General features: G+C 41.8%; 1 long non-coding RNA gene across 1 annotated transcript; it reads left to right on the top strand.

Annotated features, from left to right (window-relative positions):
* Window positions 1–891: 891 nt before the first annotated feature.
* On the top strand, window positions 892–15,114 carry LOC106950952 (uncharacterized). Its single transcript, XR_001425716.1, has 3 exons — window positions 892–901; window positions 3,207–3,211; window positions 14,922–15,114. It is a non-coding gene; the product is annotated as an uncharacterized LOC106950952 (long non-coding RNA).
* The last annotated feature ends 1,557 nt before the right edge of the window (window positions 15,115–16,671 follow it).

Genomic DNA, 16,671 nt, shown 5'->3' on the forward strand with positions numbered 1-16,671 from the left:
TCAAAATTTGCAAAATGGCTGCTGAGAATTTAATTGTAATTAAAGAAATATTTAAAACTGGTTGCCATAGCAAACGTTAGATGCTACAGCATGTATGGTAGCTGGGAAGAAAAAAGCCTTTTCTACCATCACAAATGTAAACACATTGACTTTGTTCAACTCTACTAGGACTTTAACTAGACCTGTGATAAGGTGAGATAAGGATGTGTGATGCTGTGGGCCGTTTCTCTTCCCAAGGCTCAAAAGCTTTATAAAACACCGGGATGATAATCTGACGATGGGTTGATGTTCCTCCATCAGAGCCTCAGGCCTAAACTCTCCAGATGTTTAATTTAAATGTTTGTGACAGAATCAGAATCACGTTTCGTTTCTTTAATATTTCATCCTCCTTCAGCTGTGATGCAGTGAAACTCTGCCTCTGCTTTGACTCCATCAGCGGTAACGAGCTGCTGTCCTCCTCCTGTTTTCTCTCTGCGTTGTTGTGCAGGTAGGCGTGTTGTCGCCCTTTCAGAGCCAGATATATCTGGACTCAATTAGTCGCCGTGTCACAGCATGTTGGAGCGGCGCCGGTCCAACGGACCCGGCTGATGCTGTAAATCAGGCTCTAATAGGGCGAGCGGCGCTCGGTGCGTGCCGCGGCACAAGACGACCACTTCCCAGCATTTTATCAGCCGTTTGGTAACGATGGGTGGATCGACGCGGGCTTTAATGGCGGCTGGTAATTTGTGTTAAAGCCTCCAGCTGGAGCCCACTGAGGCTCTCCACCAGGAACTTTATGCCTTGAAACGCGGGAAAGGTCACAGCCGGCGTTCCTCCATTGATCAGACAGGATCAATGCAGCTAATGTTCTCCTAGTTACTTTGTTTTGCCTGGTTAGAAAATCAAAAGCGTATTTATGACGGTCATTTCTTGCCTGTACTGGTCAGAGATCTTCACCAGAGCCCAGATGAAAGCAGCGACCACACAAATCTTTATTCATGTTCCATCATTTAAACTCGCAGCTTTGTCCCTTTGTAGCGGTGTTCAAAGCTCCGTCTCCTAAAACGTGTTAGCATGGAATAAAGACGGAGCAACAATTTGGTTCGGCTCGGAGGTATTATCTCCGGCGCGCAGAGCGTGGCCCGGCAATCAAAGAGGCGCCTGCTGCAGCCGAGACAAGAGCAGGAGGCGCCGAGCGCGGAAATAATTAGATGGCCCAGATTGACAAACATCAATAAAATGACAGCAGTTCTGTATGGAGGAAGAAATGAGACCTGCTCGTTTGGGAAGGTTCAGGCGTCCAATCAAAGCAGGGGACAACACTTCGGTATTGATCAGTATTAGCTGAACTGTAATTGGCTTCAGATGCTGAAAACACAGCAGAGCTCTGCTGTGTTTTCATGAGACGACGCTCTGAGAGCATTAACACCGGCCCAGTTCAGTCCGCTTTAATACCACTGAACTGCTTTAAACCAACTCCAGTCCGACTGACAAGAAAGTCCGGTTCGGTTGGTTTGGTGTGAACGCTAATCAAACTCTGGTCCTTCAACTGATTCTGGTTCAGTTTGAATCCATATCTGAACGCCAAGTGGACCGGAGACCGCTCCAAAAGCAGGAAGTGGACTACGGCGCAGGGCATTCTGGGTAAATACAACCACAGCTAATGTGTTAGCCTAGCGCTAGCAGCAGAAATAGCTCCTGGTCTTCAGCCAAAGACTAAAGAGAAATCCTCCAACCGCTAAAATCCTCCATCTTGTTTCCATCTGGTGAAGAAGGAAGTTGCTCTCAGTGTCTTCAGAGGTTTTTGTGTCGTTTCCCTAAGTGGTTCTTGGTGCAGCGCCCCCACAGGCCAGGAGGGGAACAGGTTGGTTTGGCTCAGAACCACAGCAGCTGGAAATGTTGGGAGTTTTGGACCCAATAGAACCAGATCGTTTTGTTCCAGCAGCAATATTTGTAAAGCTACTCCAAGACGAACATGTTGAGTCACAATTATTGTATTTAAGTTGAAACTGTTGCATCATTTTATCCATTTAATTGATTAGTTTTATAATTAAGTCGATACATTTTTTTTTTTTACTTTGTATTGCCACTACCAGCTGGGAAATCAGCCTCTGCTTACATGTGTTTGTGGGAATGACTGAAGTCAGGCACTGTGTGATGAATGTGGGGAACAGCTACTTTACTTTAACCACTTATGATAAATCTGTCATGTTTTTCTTTCTCAACATCTTTTATAGCTTTTTATCCTTCATGGGGAGGACTTGATTCATGTTGGGCGATTAAAATGAAGAATACTGAGTGAAGTCCTAATGAAGGTATTCTTCTGGTTTCTCGGTGGAAACGGTTTCAGATTGTGACACCTGTTCAGGTGTGAGACCCTGACCTTTCCATCAGGTTTAGAAAACCACCATGATGTCCGAAACGAACCGCTTCCTGAAGCTGAATGGTAAATTTCCCACTAAGCAAACCGTTGCAGAATTAAAACTGTACTATTTAGTGCAGCACAGCAAATTAACTTTAAACTTCACGTTTATCTGAAACCTTCTGATGACGCCGTTTCTGTTCTTTCCACAAGTCAAAGATGAGTTGACATGGCAACTGTTGCTCTTATTTTAGCTGTTGCTTTATTTGCTTCATGTTCAGGTGGCTTCGCTCGTTCCCAAATACATCAAAGCATTTAGAGCGGGAAGAAAGGAAACGCGTCCAGAACCTGAGAGCGACCCGATCCCAGAGGAAAGGCCTCACTGCTGCAGAGAAACGCCATTAAATGTGTTCATCTAAAGCGGCATTTTTAACAACACCTGGAGGCGCGGAGTCGGCGCCTGGCGGCTCTGGCAGGAAGTGATACATAATAAACGGAGTCTTACTTCATTAGGCGGTGACATTATTTCCAGATATTGCTCTATGAGACAGAGTGTACAATAACACAATAACAACCCCCGCTGCAGGATGGAGACCCAGAACTTATCACTGTACGCCGTACTGTACCGCTCTCACCTAAACACTCAGATATTTCCCAGTGTAGGCCGTAATTATTTCCCCCGCCCTCCGGCGTAATTTAATCCACCGAGTGCATATTCAATTCAGATCCGGGCTTCTCGGTGAGCTGCGAGGTGCTCAGCGCGATTGTCTCTGAAATTGGATTATGATAACCTGTCACAGCTTTAATTCCATAAGATATTAAAGGTGGAGGAGCGGGGTGGGGGCGTCACTGGAAGGAGGCAGAGGAAGAGTGGATTGAGGCGGCTGCTCCGGCGTTGAGAGGCGGGACGTGTTGAGAGCTTCTTTAAACTTTAAACAGCCACTAGAGAAGATACTGGAGGGAATGCTACTGATGAAACAGCAGCTGGCGCTATAGATCTATGACATGGGTTACTGCTGAAAACTGGAGCACATTCTAGGATAAACTTATCTGGATCAAAGACATCAAAGGGTACAAATAAATAATATGGATTCTGGTTAGTTGAAGGTGAACTGTGGCGTCCCACAGGGTCTGTGCTGGGTCCTACGTGGTTGTTATTTTATATAAATGATAAATGTAGCCAAGTTACTAACATTTAATTTATGTTGCTCTGGAAATTATGGTCAACAAAATGTAAAGGCCACAACGCAACAAAAGTCAGTAAGTTTGTTTTAACGTTTCTACAATTAAACATAGCTTCTGATTTAGCCCAACTATGGAGCCAACTCAGTACAACTTAGCTTAGCTCCTGATTTAGCATAGCTCCAGATTTAGCATAGCTCCTGATTTAGCTTAGCTCCTGATTTAGCATAGCTCCAGATTTAGCATAGCTCCTGATTTAGCATAGCTCCAGATTTAGCATAGCTCCAGATTTAGCATAGCTCCAGATTTAGCATAGCTCCAGATTTAGCTTAGCTCCTGATTTAGCTTAGCTCCTGATTTAGCACACCCTTACAGGCTAATCATTTTGTTGACCCTTCTAGGCCACCATAGGTTTATCTGGTGCAGCTTGTAAGCACAATTGAAGGAAAATAAATGCAACAAAAAAAAACACAATTTAAGAAATGGTTAAGGTTATGATAATACGGAAATAGAAAGTATGAAACTAGATCTTTATTTTTTTGGTTTTGATTCTTGATTACAAATGGAAAATCTCATATTTACAATCTAAAAGTTAAAATATTAAAAATAGCAATATTAAATAATATACTGTTAATGTTTTTATACATAAATTACTTTGGAGATCTGGGAAAAGTCTTAAATCAACCAAAAGCCGTGTAAAATCTTCAGGAAAAGGCCATAAGAATCATAAATGCTTCAGATTGTCATCCAACCAACTAAATATTTAATATGCTGCATATTTTATAATTTAGTAAAGCTCAGTAGAGCTCTACAAAGTACAAGGCTTAAAAAATCTTCTTCCATGTTGTATATTGAAGTGGTTGGAAATAAGAAAAACTGGGAGAAAAATTAAAATATTTTAATCTGAACTCAGAAGGATTAATGAGGAATAGCTGTTGAGGGAATTTAAAACTATTCTTACTAAGTAAAAAGGTACAAAAATAATTTACTAAACACATTGTGATGAAAGTTTATTTATTTTACCAGTTTGTCTACAAACTTGGCCAGAATTACTGATTAGGAAAATATCGAGCAAAATGCACTGCAAAAAGTAAAAGTATGGAAAGCTGAGCTACGTACTGAACACGTCTTTGGGTCTGCATCTCGTCTTTTAATTCTGTTTAGCTTTACGTTTATTTGTCGTCTTTTAAAAAAGCCTGTAAATTAACTAACTAGTGGCTGAAACGCGATGGAGTCCGTCAGGTGAAGCAGGGCAGGAAGGGCGGAGGCGTTCTGGGGCGGAGGCGGTCTCGGGGCGGAGGCGTTCTGGGGGTGGAGGCGGTCTGGGGGTGGAGGCGGTCTCAGGGCGGAGGCGTTCTGGGGCGCCATCGTCTCCCTGACAGTCGGGTTAAAGCGTCCTCATCCTGCTCCGGTCTTAATCTTCCCAATAATCCAAAGCATCAGCTTCCAGATCCACTCAGTTCCACAGCAACATTTCATCCAGGGACCAAAAGAAAAATAAGCCTTTAAAAATTCAACAGCAGCTTCTCTTTCTACCAACGCTGCCCCCATTCTGCTGAATAACACCGACTGCTGAGCTATTTGTGTTTCTCACTAAAGAAAAACTATATCTGAAACCATCCCAAAAGAAAAAGGGACTTTAAACAGCAACCCAGATATTTTGCACTAAATATTTCATCCTCTTTGCTCTCAGTTCTCAGGAACAGCAGCTGAAGTCGCCAAATAATTTCCAGCTGAAGGAAATATTTTATTTAAATCGTCAAATGAAGCTTTGATCATAAAGTCAAACACAATTATATCAAACATTTAGACAAGTTTTCCACTCATTTCAGTTCTGTCACCTTCCGGGTCCATTACGTTACACATGTTTATTTTTCTAATGATAAAATTAATTTGGTCTAAAGAAACACTTAAATGTTTCGCAACGAGCAGAGGTACTCTCCTGTAACTTTATTAATAGTTCTTCATGTTTTCTGTTGAAATTCTACAGAAAAATAAATGAGGAAACAACAACAACCACCAACAAGGAGAAATATCAGACCTGAACTACAAAATTACCCAGAAGTCACATCATTAGGAAACAGACTCATCTCATTTCAACAAGCAGCTTTAAAAAATCCACCTTTGAAGCTCAAAACCTGTTTAAAATATGATTTTTTAAATATTTTTTATAGTTTTGACCAAAGAAACGAGAACCAACTGTAACTTCACGACAAGCTGCTGTAAATAAAGAGCCTAAAGATTCATGTGTTTTTGTTTTATCTTATTAATCTGTTCTTAGAATGCTGTATCTACGCATATTAGTGGAAAGTTGAGGGGAAGGAAAAAGTATTGTCATGTTCCCATTTATATTTTCAATTAGAGTCCAGAAGCAACTGGAGTGTTGGTGGAAAATAGTGAAATTATGAGAAAACAGCTGATATTATTGAGAAAAAGCTGGATTTTATGCTGGATATGAACTACTGAGTTCAACAGACTGCAGCCCAAACTACAACTATGCCACCAGGTTTTCTTTTCTGAGTTTCTTTCACGTCTCAGTTTGGTCTTTCAAGCTGCAGCAAAGAAGCAAATAACTTTTAGAATATGACAACACGCTGCGATTGTTGAATAAACGACTTTTATCATAAACCATGCAGCAAACATCTGCTGCAGAGCCGCTTTGAACCCAAACCCAGAATGTATTTTGCAGGAGACGCGAGCGGATAAGAAAACAACAAGCAGGTGTTTCCTGGCTTCACCCTGAGCTATGCAGCATTAAAACCTTTTGACTTCCACAGATCTGACATGTCAGCGGCTATTTTTGCCTTCAAACGAAGCGCGGCCCTCCGTCGCTGCAGGTGGAGCAGCGGTGGAGAACGGGGACGTTTTTATGAGGCGCGCCGCCTCCAGACTCTGATCATAACGCTGCAGATTCATATCTGATATTCAGTTGATTATAATGCAAAAGAATTACCACAAAGCTGGCAGTTTGGAGAAACGACATTTTATAGCTAATTTTGATTAGATTATCAATTATGAAGGTTTTCTCCAAACAAATTCCACCACAAAACAAAATAAACATCAATTAACAAGAAGAAGTCAAACAAACAAAGCAGCTTAAATCGTTTTAAACGAGCAGGAAAAACTGCTGCACTTCATTTTGTGCTTTTATCTCTGGCCAACAGCTGAAACGTAAATTTGTTTTCATTCAATTATCTTATAATAAACCACAAAGGCGTCTAATAATAACCACTCCACTGATTTCTGACACATTAGTAGTAATAAGAGTTCAAAAACAGGAGACACCATGTTTGCTGCACTGCAAAAACTAAATCTTATCAAGTAATTCTAGTCTAGTTTCTGACACAAATGAGTTAGTACATTAAAAATACTTAAACTAATTAATAAACATTTTCATCAAGATATCAGAGTCAATAATTTCTTAAAATTCATGAAAAGTCATTGTTTGATTTGATTTTTTTCATTTATAACATGGAAAAATGTAAATATAAGTTGTGTCTTTTTAAAGTGCACTAAAATATTTGCACTAAAAACTAGACCAGGGGTGTCAAACTCCAGTCCTCTGCTGTCCTGCAGTGTTTAGATGTGCCACAGGTAAAAACCAGTGGAATGAAATGGCTTAATTACCTCCTCCCGGTGTAGATCGGTTCTCCTGAGCCTTGCCAATGACCTAATTATTCTTTTCAGGTGTGGTGCAGCAGAGGCACATCTAAAAGTTGCAGGACAGCGGCCCTTGAGGACTGGAGTTTGACACCTCTGTCACTAGATGAACAATACTTGGTAAGATTTTACAAAATAATGTTCTGATAAAAAATCAACAACAATCAAAATCTTAGTTTTTGGTGGTGAGATGAAACTTCCCAGTTCCTGTAAATTAGCTTTAAACTCAAACTTTATGTTATTTTATCAGCAGTAGAAGAAATTCAACCAGTTAAAGGTTTTCAGCTTCCTTAGTAGCTTTGGTTTTTCTACGTTTTCATTAAAATGTAACAGGTAGTGATAAAGTTATAATCTGTTTTTAAAGACATTTCTGCTCCATTAATAATGATCCTCTGATTCTATCAGATGTTTGCAACATATTACAAAATATTAATAAAGTTAATGGCCTTCCTGAAATAACGGCCCAAAGAAATTTTCCCAAAAGTTTTTATTTTTTTGCAAAAATCACCAACAAATTTTTTCCAAAACATGACTTAGTAAAATGATAATATGGTTTTATTTTATTTTTAAAGATGTTTGCTTAGTGACCTCTTACGGATGAATTAATTCAGCTCTTCAGTTATTTCCACTATCCCTGATTCTTGTCTAAAGTGTATAAATCATCTTGTGAAATGTAAATGTCGTCATTTCATTTTGCTTCTTTATGTCTGCATGAAACGGCTGCAGCTTCCTGATGCTTTAATGTGTGCAGAGTAAATTCCTCTAATCAAACATGAGAAATGGACTCCGTCCTTCATTAAACACACTAAAGTGGACCTAATGTGGGAAAAACATCTACATTTCTCTAACTATGAAGCGTCTTGCTCGCCCCCACCCCCTCTCTCTCTCTTTGAGGATGTCCCAATCATTTTTCTCACTAAATCAAAGCGGCTTCGTTTCAAACAAGCTCAGTTATTGCAAAGCCACACAGAGGTCGCAGAGGCAGAGACGGAGGCCAGCCGTCAGAGAAGATTAAAAACCATCGCTGTGTCTTCCCTTTTCTCATCATGGCAGACATCACAAAGTCACGGGTGGGGAGGGTGGGAAGGAAACGGCGCCCGTTTCTTCCTCTTCTTCAGAGATCCCAGTTAGAAGTTGGCATGAATTGCACTCCGCTGAGTCCTCCCCCTCACAAAGCCTTTTCTCCACATTTGATGTCTCTGTCACTTTCTTTCTCTCTGTCTTTCTCTAATTTAATAATCTGCTTTGAACTTTATTGTGAAAAGGCCTCACTTTGTAGGCTGACGAGCCAAGATGGCGGCAGGAGGAAGGGGGGGGGCAAAACTCACCACTCAGAGGAGAGACGAGACGCCAGGCAGCGTCTGCAGCCCAGCATCAGACAGCTGGGAGGGACTGGTCCCAGTATAACGCACTGGGAGGGGAACAGACTGGTCCCAGTACAGGTCCCAGTATAACGCACTGGGAGGGGAACAGACTGGTCCCAGTATAACGCACTGGGAGGGGAACAGACTGGTCTCAGTCCAGTTCTTTGTGTAAATCAGACGTCTAAAATCTGCATTACTTTCTCACTGAGCAGTTTTCACATTGATGCTCCAATAACATTGGACAGTTTTATATAAATACGTGTTTTATACGTTTGATTCAACAACCAGTTTGCATCAACATCCATATGAAGTCGCGCCAACGTCAGAAACGTGGGTCATAAATCTCCATACGTCACAATCCAACGTAATCCAAACCTTCAAATTCACGCAGAAAAACTTCGCAAGTAGAGATCTGCGATAAATCGCAAAACGTTGAAACAAGTGGCGGATTCCCTCCATCACTCCTCTGGAAGGGAACCAGACCCTTAGTTATGTTATCAGACTGTTAATTAATCCTTTTAAAGTCAATATTTACTCATGACAGCAAGTTAAAACCTGTGCAACAAATCAGACTAGAACCCTGCAAGCAATGTCAATATTGAGCTAATATGCTAATTAACTTGCCAATAAACAAAACAGTGGACTACCAAAATAAAAGCTGGGCCTGGCAGACCTTTATATAAAACTCTTGTTGCTGCAGCACCAATTGTTGCTTCATTTCCTCTTTATTTGCACAACATGTTTTAATGGCAATGCAGATGTTTACCAGTTAGTTTGAAAAATAAATACTCAGTTTTCTAATGAAATATTTAGTTTGAAGCTGTGACATTTATGAATGAATGAATGAATCAATCAATGAATGAATGAATTTGACTTTACTGGTAATTTAAAACTGTGCAACTTTAAAAATGACACGGTTACAAAAATCCTCTCAGGAAAGTTTGATTTCCCAATTTTGTGTCATTTCTTTAAAAAATGTGTATAGAAACTGCAGAGGTCGTGACCTTTAGCCAAACTCATCTCTGATTAAACACCACATTCAAAGCTGGTGAAGGAAATAAATATTTTGATGTGGAAGGCATCCGAGCCATTAGCAGTGAGCGGTTAGCCATTAAAGCCGTTGGCTTTGTGAGCCTCACACTGTGCAGTCACCTTGTGAGCTGAACTAATCTGAACAGGCACAGCGATTCCACACGCGGCGAGAGTGATGCCTCCAGCTAAATGAAAGGTGATGTTAGAGAGGAGAGATTGTTTTGTCAGAGCGGAGATTCCACAGATTTCTCTCTAACGGGTGCCACGTTCGTTCGCCCTCCGCAGTCAGGATGATGTGTCGGAAATCCAACTGTGAAATAAGTTGAACAGCCAGATTAACAGAGATACAAGCGCAGGTGGAGACGGAGACATGGATACGGAGAGGGAGGGGGATGATCTCTCTGCAAGATGCCAAACCTGACAGCACAAGAGGTTTGATTCCTACCAAAGCAAATCTGCACTTTGGCTTTTCTGCTGTTCTCATGAAAAGGAAGAATGAAGAAAAGAGAAGTGGTTGTCAAATGGGCCTTTTCCTGATGTCAAAGATGATCATTTTCACCTCCATGGTAGCAGAAAAGATCGCTTCATCTCCAGCAACCAAGCAGAGGAGAGTTTAAACAAAGCAGCCATTAGCAGCTTCAGTCTTTAAGTTTCCTGTTGGACACTAGGGCTGTGTAATAATATCGATTTTGCGATATATATCAATATTATCTTTCCTAGAAAAAAAAATCGATATTCATCCGCAAGCATCGTAGCATCCAACTGTCACCTTGCTCACTCACTGCTGCTTCGCCAGGAGAGTGATTAGGTCATCAGATTCCTTCAGATGTTAAGTGTCAAGGTTAAAAAGGTATCAAACTATTCAGAGCAGGGTACTTGGTGCACTTTATTTACTTTACAAATGCATGTAAGCTAGTTTGTACTGTTTCAATTAAAAGAAACATGTTTTCTCACCACTTCTTTGATTCTTTTTGTCCAGCTGTCGACTTTAAGTCTGTGTCCATGTCCAACCAGAGCCAGGTAAAGTGTAGTTGGTGCTTTTAATCAGTTTTCAGTTAAATTAATTCAATCCAACTCTATATCACCAAAATCACTCTGTCCCTCTAAAATCTTTCAGAAAATCGCAAAAGTGTATTGAATTGTATCGTTTGCTGAATATTGCAATATATATCATATCGTGAGCAGAATATCATGTATCGTATCATTAGATTATTGCATCACTACAGCCCTGTTAGACACCCAGAACTATCAGCTTTAATTCATCCTTAAATGATGAATTTAAATGATGCCCAGGAGCATTTAATCAGTTTTCATTACGTTGCCTCCAAGTGGGGGCGCTACAGAGAGCTGCTGCTGCTCTCCACTCAGAGAGAAAGGATCTGAATGAGGCCTATAGTCTGAGATTAGCAGAGCCTGGTAACTGAGGAGGGATTGGCTGCGTTAGCTACACCGGCTAATGTTAGCTAAACCAGCTAATGTTAGCTAGCATCGCTCTGAGCTAATTCAGCTTCCCATGATGCATTTTCTTTGGAATATTTAGAAAAACTATGGAGAAAAAACAACATAAAACCAATGGGTAAAATTTACCCAAATAATTAGGACTTCCACAGAAAAATCTGCAAAGTTCAGGTCTGGTTTTTCTTCAACAAGAAATGAAATCTTTATAAAAAGTGACAACATGTTGCCTCATTAAATGACCTAAGAAAACCTACGTTAACGCTACTGCCATGGAAGCAAAGCTACGTTTTGTTCGCCTTTTTAGCCAAAGTTATGAAGAAGGCCCAGATCACTTTGCTGAGTGATCTGGGATATTTTTTTAATCAGCAGTAACTTCTGGGTCTGATCGCAGCGTCTCTCTGTAAACACCAGCTCTGCCTCCCAGACCTACAGCAGCTCATTAAAGTGACTCACAAGGTTTTCGGCTTCCACAATTAAAGTCATTTTTAGTTGTCGTCTACAGTCAATGCTGTCGTTTTTGGGGATAACTGCTGCTGATGCATATTAGAAAGTTTTTCCAACCACAAAAGGACAAATCATCATCACCCAGTGCTAGTTTTTACTAGTCTGTGTTGTTTTTCCTCAGTGTCTTTGAGCTACAACAGGTTCGCAGTTCTAAAGCCGACTATTTTTTTTTTTTACAATATCATTCACACTCCAGTAGAAACGTCCAGCACAGCTGCAGACAGAAGGATGCAGGACGGGAGTCGGACGAAACGTCAACATGAAGCTCATTCCAGGTCATTTAATCTCTAATCTGAGTCACAGAAACTCTCAGAATCTCCAAAACAAGCCTGAGGCCACAAGTTAAACTTTTATCCAGATTAGTCAAACCGTGAGGGCCCAGATCCAATAAGAGCTGGTTTAACCTCTTGACCTTTCAGGTTGACCTTTCTGGATCCTGCCAGAGTCGCTTAATTAAATGCAATTCATCATTTCACTGGAGAAACAGTTCAAAGTGAACATATTTAATGGTTCTTTTAACAAATAGAGGAGATGGAGAAGTTTTCATGTCCAGGGGACAGGAAGTGAAACAGGAAGTGATGTCATGAGGTTAAATCTGCAGGTAAACGTCTCGTCTCCAAGCGTTTCATTCACTCCCTTCACCGAGTCCAAACATTTCCTGCTCTGCTTCGGACCCAGCCGGACCGGACTGATCTGGACTCTGTGGTCCTGAAGGATGAGGGAAGTTAAAGATGGCTGACGCTGCGGCTGAACTTCTGCTGCGAACTGGTGGAGTTATTTCCAGCTCTGCCTTTAACCTTTCCATGCAGGTGCTGAGATTCCTGACCTTTACAGCCTGCAGCTCCCCGCTGCCTCTGAGTGCTTCTGATCGCTACAGAGTGGAGCTCTCAGCATGTGGAAATGCACTCTGCTTGTGTACGAGTGCGCTCTCGTCCGTTTCAAGTGCACGACCTTCTTTGTGTGCCGACTTGCTGCAGAGCCATGCGAGGGGGCTTTGTATGGGGAAACTCGATTTGACACGAACACAGTGAAGATTACCTGTGTCCAGACAGTTATTGCCTTACAGACAATAAGAACCACCATCACTCACTTTTAAAGGTCAATGTGCTGAAACAAGGGGCTTCGCCAAGCCGGAAATAACCTTACAAAAGACCCACAGGAGACACAGTGGGGAGGAAGGGTGGAGGTGAGGAAGAGGAGGAGAGTTGGAGGGCGGCTAACTCCACCACAGCAGGCGTCTTGGGGTGTTTTCCCACCTGACAGTCCAGTGGACTCAGTGAGCCTGGAGACCAAAGCTGCAACGTTTGTTACATTTCCAGCTGCTGCAACCTGTTCCCCTCCTGGCCTGTGGGGGCGCTGCACCAAGAACCACTGAAGGAAACAACCAAAAACCTCTGAAGACACTGAGAGCAACTTCCTTCTTCACCAGATGGAAACAAGATGGAGGCGTCAGATTTTAGCGGTTGGAGGATTTCTCTTTAGGCTAAAGACCAGGAGCCATTTCTGCTGCTAGCGCTAGGCTAACATGTTAGCTTTGGTTGTATTTACATAATATATTGATGTTATTACATCAATATATTAATATCTTTTTAAGCATTTACAAATTACAAAAAATTCATCTCTTAAAGCCTTATATTCTTCAAACCAGTCCCATCACTATCAGCCAAACAAACCTCATAAAACAGGACGAGAACATCTAGCTATTTCATACATCTGAGTCTATAGCGGTATAACTGGGTACATTCAGCAAGGGGTAAATGTAATGGATCTATTTTAAATGACGTTGAGGTTGAGTTGTAGTGGACTACAGTGGACCCTGTAGTCCACTTCCTGCTTTTGGAGCGGTCTCCGGTCCGCTTGGCGTTCACATTCAAACTGAACCCAGACTGAGGTTTGGAGACCAGAGTTTGATTACATGCAGAAATTCAGCCATTAAAGGGTTAACAGCTGATCAGCATCTGGTCACCTGCTGCTAAACAAAGTTTTTTAAACATTTGTTTCCCCAATTTTAACTTCTTTTATGGTTAATAAGCAATGACAACATTTGAGATGTGACTGAAATGAACATGACAAAGATCCAAATCAAACTGATCAGATTTCTAATTGGATGTGAATCAGAGCCGTTCAGCAGCCGTATGACTTCTAATCTGAGGATTTTTATCCGTCTGTCTCTGCTGCTGCTGACCGTTTATCTCAGATGTTGACCAGAAATGTTTTCCTCGGGTCACATCCTCTGATCTCAGATCAAATCCGCCGAGTCTCATTAGGTTTTCTGTTTAGAAGCAGAGACACTGAGCACACAGCGAGTAAACAAATATCCATAACAAGGACAAAATGCTCCTCCATCGTCCTGAAGCCGCTCGGCCTGCAGCGACTCGCTGCTCATTAGCTCAAACTTCTAGGTAGAAAACCTTTTCATTCTGCATCATATTATGGTTTTAATGATATCCATGGTTTTCCGTCTAAAAACAACATTTTCTGCATGAAAACTTTTCAAACTTAAACCATTTTGTTTGCAAAAACCATTAAAGTAGTTTTGCAAAACAAAGATTTTATAGTTTAGCCCAGAGCTGAGATAAATATTTGATTAAATAAAGGTGGGAATCTTATGCAGGGAACTGAATATTCTCCTCCTTGTTTCGGTTCGTCCGCCCACAGCAGCAGTAGATCAGTTCGGCCCAGAATACCCAGAATCCCCGGCGCTGCCCCTCCCACAGGCAGCAGCCAAACAGGAATCGATAAGTCTCTCAGCAGCTGCTGCTGTGGCCTGAATGTGAATAAACAGCCGTACGTTTTAGTGCAGGATCGATGCAGGTGGACGGATGAATGGCACACAAAGAGCGCCGTGTCCGTGCATGCGCTGCGACAAAGCCGGCGACTCCTGCGTCCAACTGCTCCTTCACCAAGGGCCGATCGATGGATGTGATGGATCAGTGACAGGTACGGCCATCAGCCAGCAGCACTTCCTATTCAGACACATTTCAATCACTCCCTGCCAGTCAAACATTCCTCAGTCTGCTTCAGGCTGACGGCGCCGCTCATCTGGGTTATTATGTCACCACAGAACCTGCTGCTGGTCCAACCTGGCAGCAGGACTGAAGAACCAAGTTTCTGCTACGATCCACGGCTTCCACGCCTTCACACAGCAGGCAGGCTGAATGACCCAATTCTGATCCTTTCACCCCAAAAACGTCAGATCTGTTCCACTTCCAGATGTGGAACTAAATCAGACCCGATAGTTTTCAAATGCCTGCAGTCTGAACCATCATGTCGCATTTTGTCCGACATTGATGTGAGACATGCGTCATAATTCTGCAGCAGAAGAAGACAGACAGAAAATCCAGATGGAAACAATGTCTGAAAGACGTCTGTCAGTGAAGCAGAGGAGTAAAGGGAGGATGATTGACAGCGCTAAGCCCCTCCTCCTGGCTCTGATAGGTTGTTTCTAGGTAGCATTGGGAGAAGGCAGAGGAAATGAGTTTTTCTCAGATCATCTCTCTCCTTAGGTTCAGCAAATACGTAAAAAAATAATGACAAAAGTTAAATTCTGCAGCTTTAAAGCAGATCTTTCTATCAAACATGTAATTAAATGAGTTGGTTATTTCTATGGCTCCAGCAGGTGGTGCTGTTGATCCTGGCAGCTCTTACAACTTTACTAACATCAGAAACAAGAGAACCAGAGGAATCGCTTCAGCTGAAGAATCGATGCAGCTGCACTGAACAGAATCAGAACCAGCTTTATGCTAATCAGGAGCTAAAGACACAAAGCATAAAAACTATCTTAACATTTACTTCTAGTTACTTCTGGACAGAAGCTGGCTGGTTAGAGAGAGCTGTAGCCAAGCATGAAGGAAAGTTGAGTGGAAGGAAAAACTCTTCATTAAGCCATGATAATTAGTAACATGTCACTTTGTGTTGAATTAATTAAAACAATGTATTGTTCTGTCAGGTCATTCCATCAACATGGACACTTAAAGCACGACTTATTGGGATTCACTTAATGATGGAGCAACTCCAAGAGAAACAGAAAACGTTGTGGAGGAACGAAGGCTGGGTGCCAGAAGTCCCCTCATGTCTGCAATGGGCAGCTGATCAGAGAGCTGAAGCACCAGAACAGGTAATTCTTCCTCCAATAGTCACACTCATCTCCATAATGACTCCAACTAAAATTAACGAGTCTTCAGAGAATACAGCGCGCTGAAGAGCACACAGACATGAATCAGAGCTCATCAGCTCAGCAGACTGAACAAAGAAACTTTCCTGCTGCTTTGCCTCTTTCCTTCCATGACTGGCCAGGAAGCAGAGAAATCCCAGGGCCAGGCGGCAGCTTGGCCGGACCCGGCCTCTGGAGGCTGAGCAGGCGGCAGATGGAGGGAGCACACCGGGTCTTTACGGGCGCAGCGCTGCAGCTCGGGGCTTCAGCCCCCACAATGCTGAGACGGTTCCTTTCACTTCCCTCTGCGCCGATATGAAAGGGCAGAGGCATCAAGCATCCCACAGTAATGACAGCTTGAAGAGTGAAAGCTGAATAAATGCAGAGGAGGAGGAGACGGGCAGCAGAGGTCAGGAGCGTCGGGTCAATGCGAGGAACTCGTATGACTGAGAATCGCTCCAATACTGAAGGTTTTATTTGGTCCAATAACAGACAAAATGAATAAAACAGCAGCGTGTATCACGGTTTGATAAATATCACATACTATTGGTTCTCCCCTAGTTTTGATTTGTTCTTAACCAATTTAAACTTTATTATTCCTCATTTAAATATTTGAGATATGTGTATGCAATAAATAAATAACCGCCAGTATATCTACTTTTCTTTTGTTCTAAAAAAGGAGAAAAGTTGGAAAAACAATTCCCATTATTGGCCTTACTGTTAAATAGTAAGGCAAATAGACATGGGTTTACAGTCCTAAACCCATGTTTGTTTATTCTCACTACTAATGTTGCACTTTTCCTTCTACCTTGATATTGTATTTGTTAAACAATAATAAAATAAAAAAACATAAATAAATATGTCTGTATTAATGTGCTTTTAGCAAAGCTACTTTGCAGATACAGAACATAAACTAGTTATTTATTGCCTGGTGAATTACACGGTCAAGCCAGTGAAACTAAAAGTAAAACAAAATT

This window comes from Poecilia latipinna, unplaced genomic scaffold (assembly GCF_001443285.1).
Source record: "Poecilia latipinna isolate Pla-1442-1.1 unplaced genomic scaffold, P_latipinna-1.0 Scaffold431, whole genome shotgun sequence".
NCBI lineage: Eukaryota > Metazoa > Chordata > Actinopteri > Cyprinodontiformes > Poeciliidae > Poecilia > Poecilia latipinna.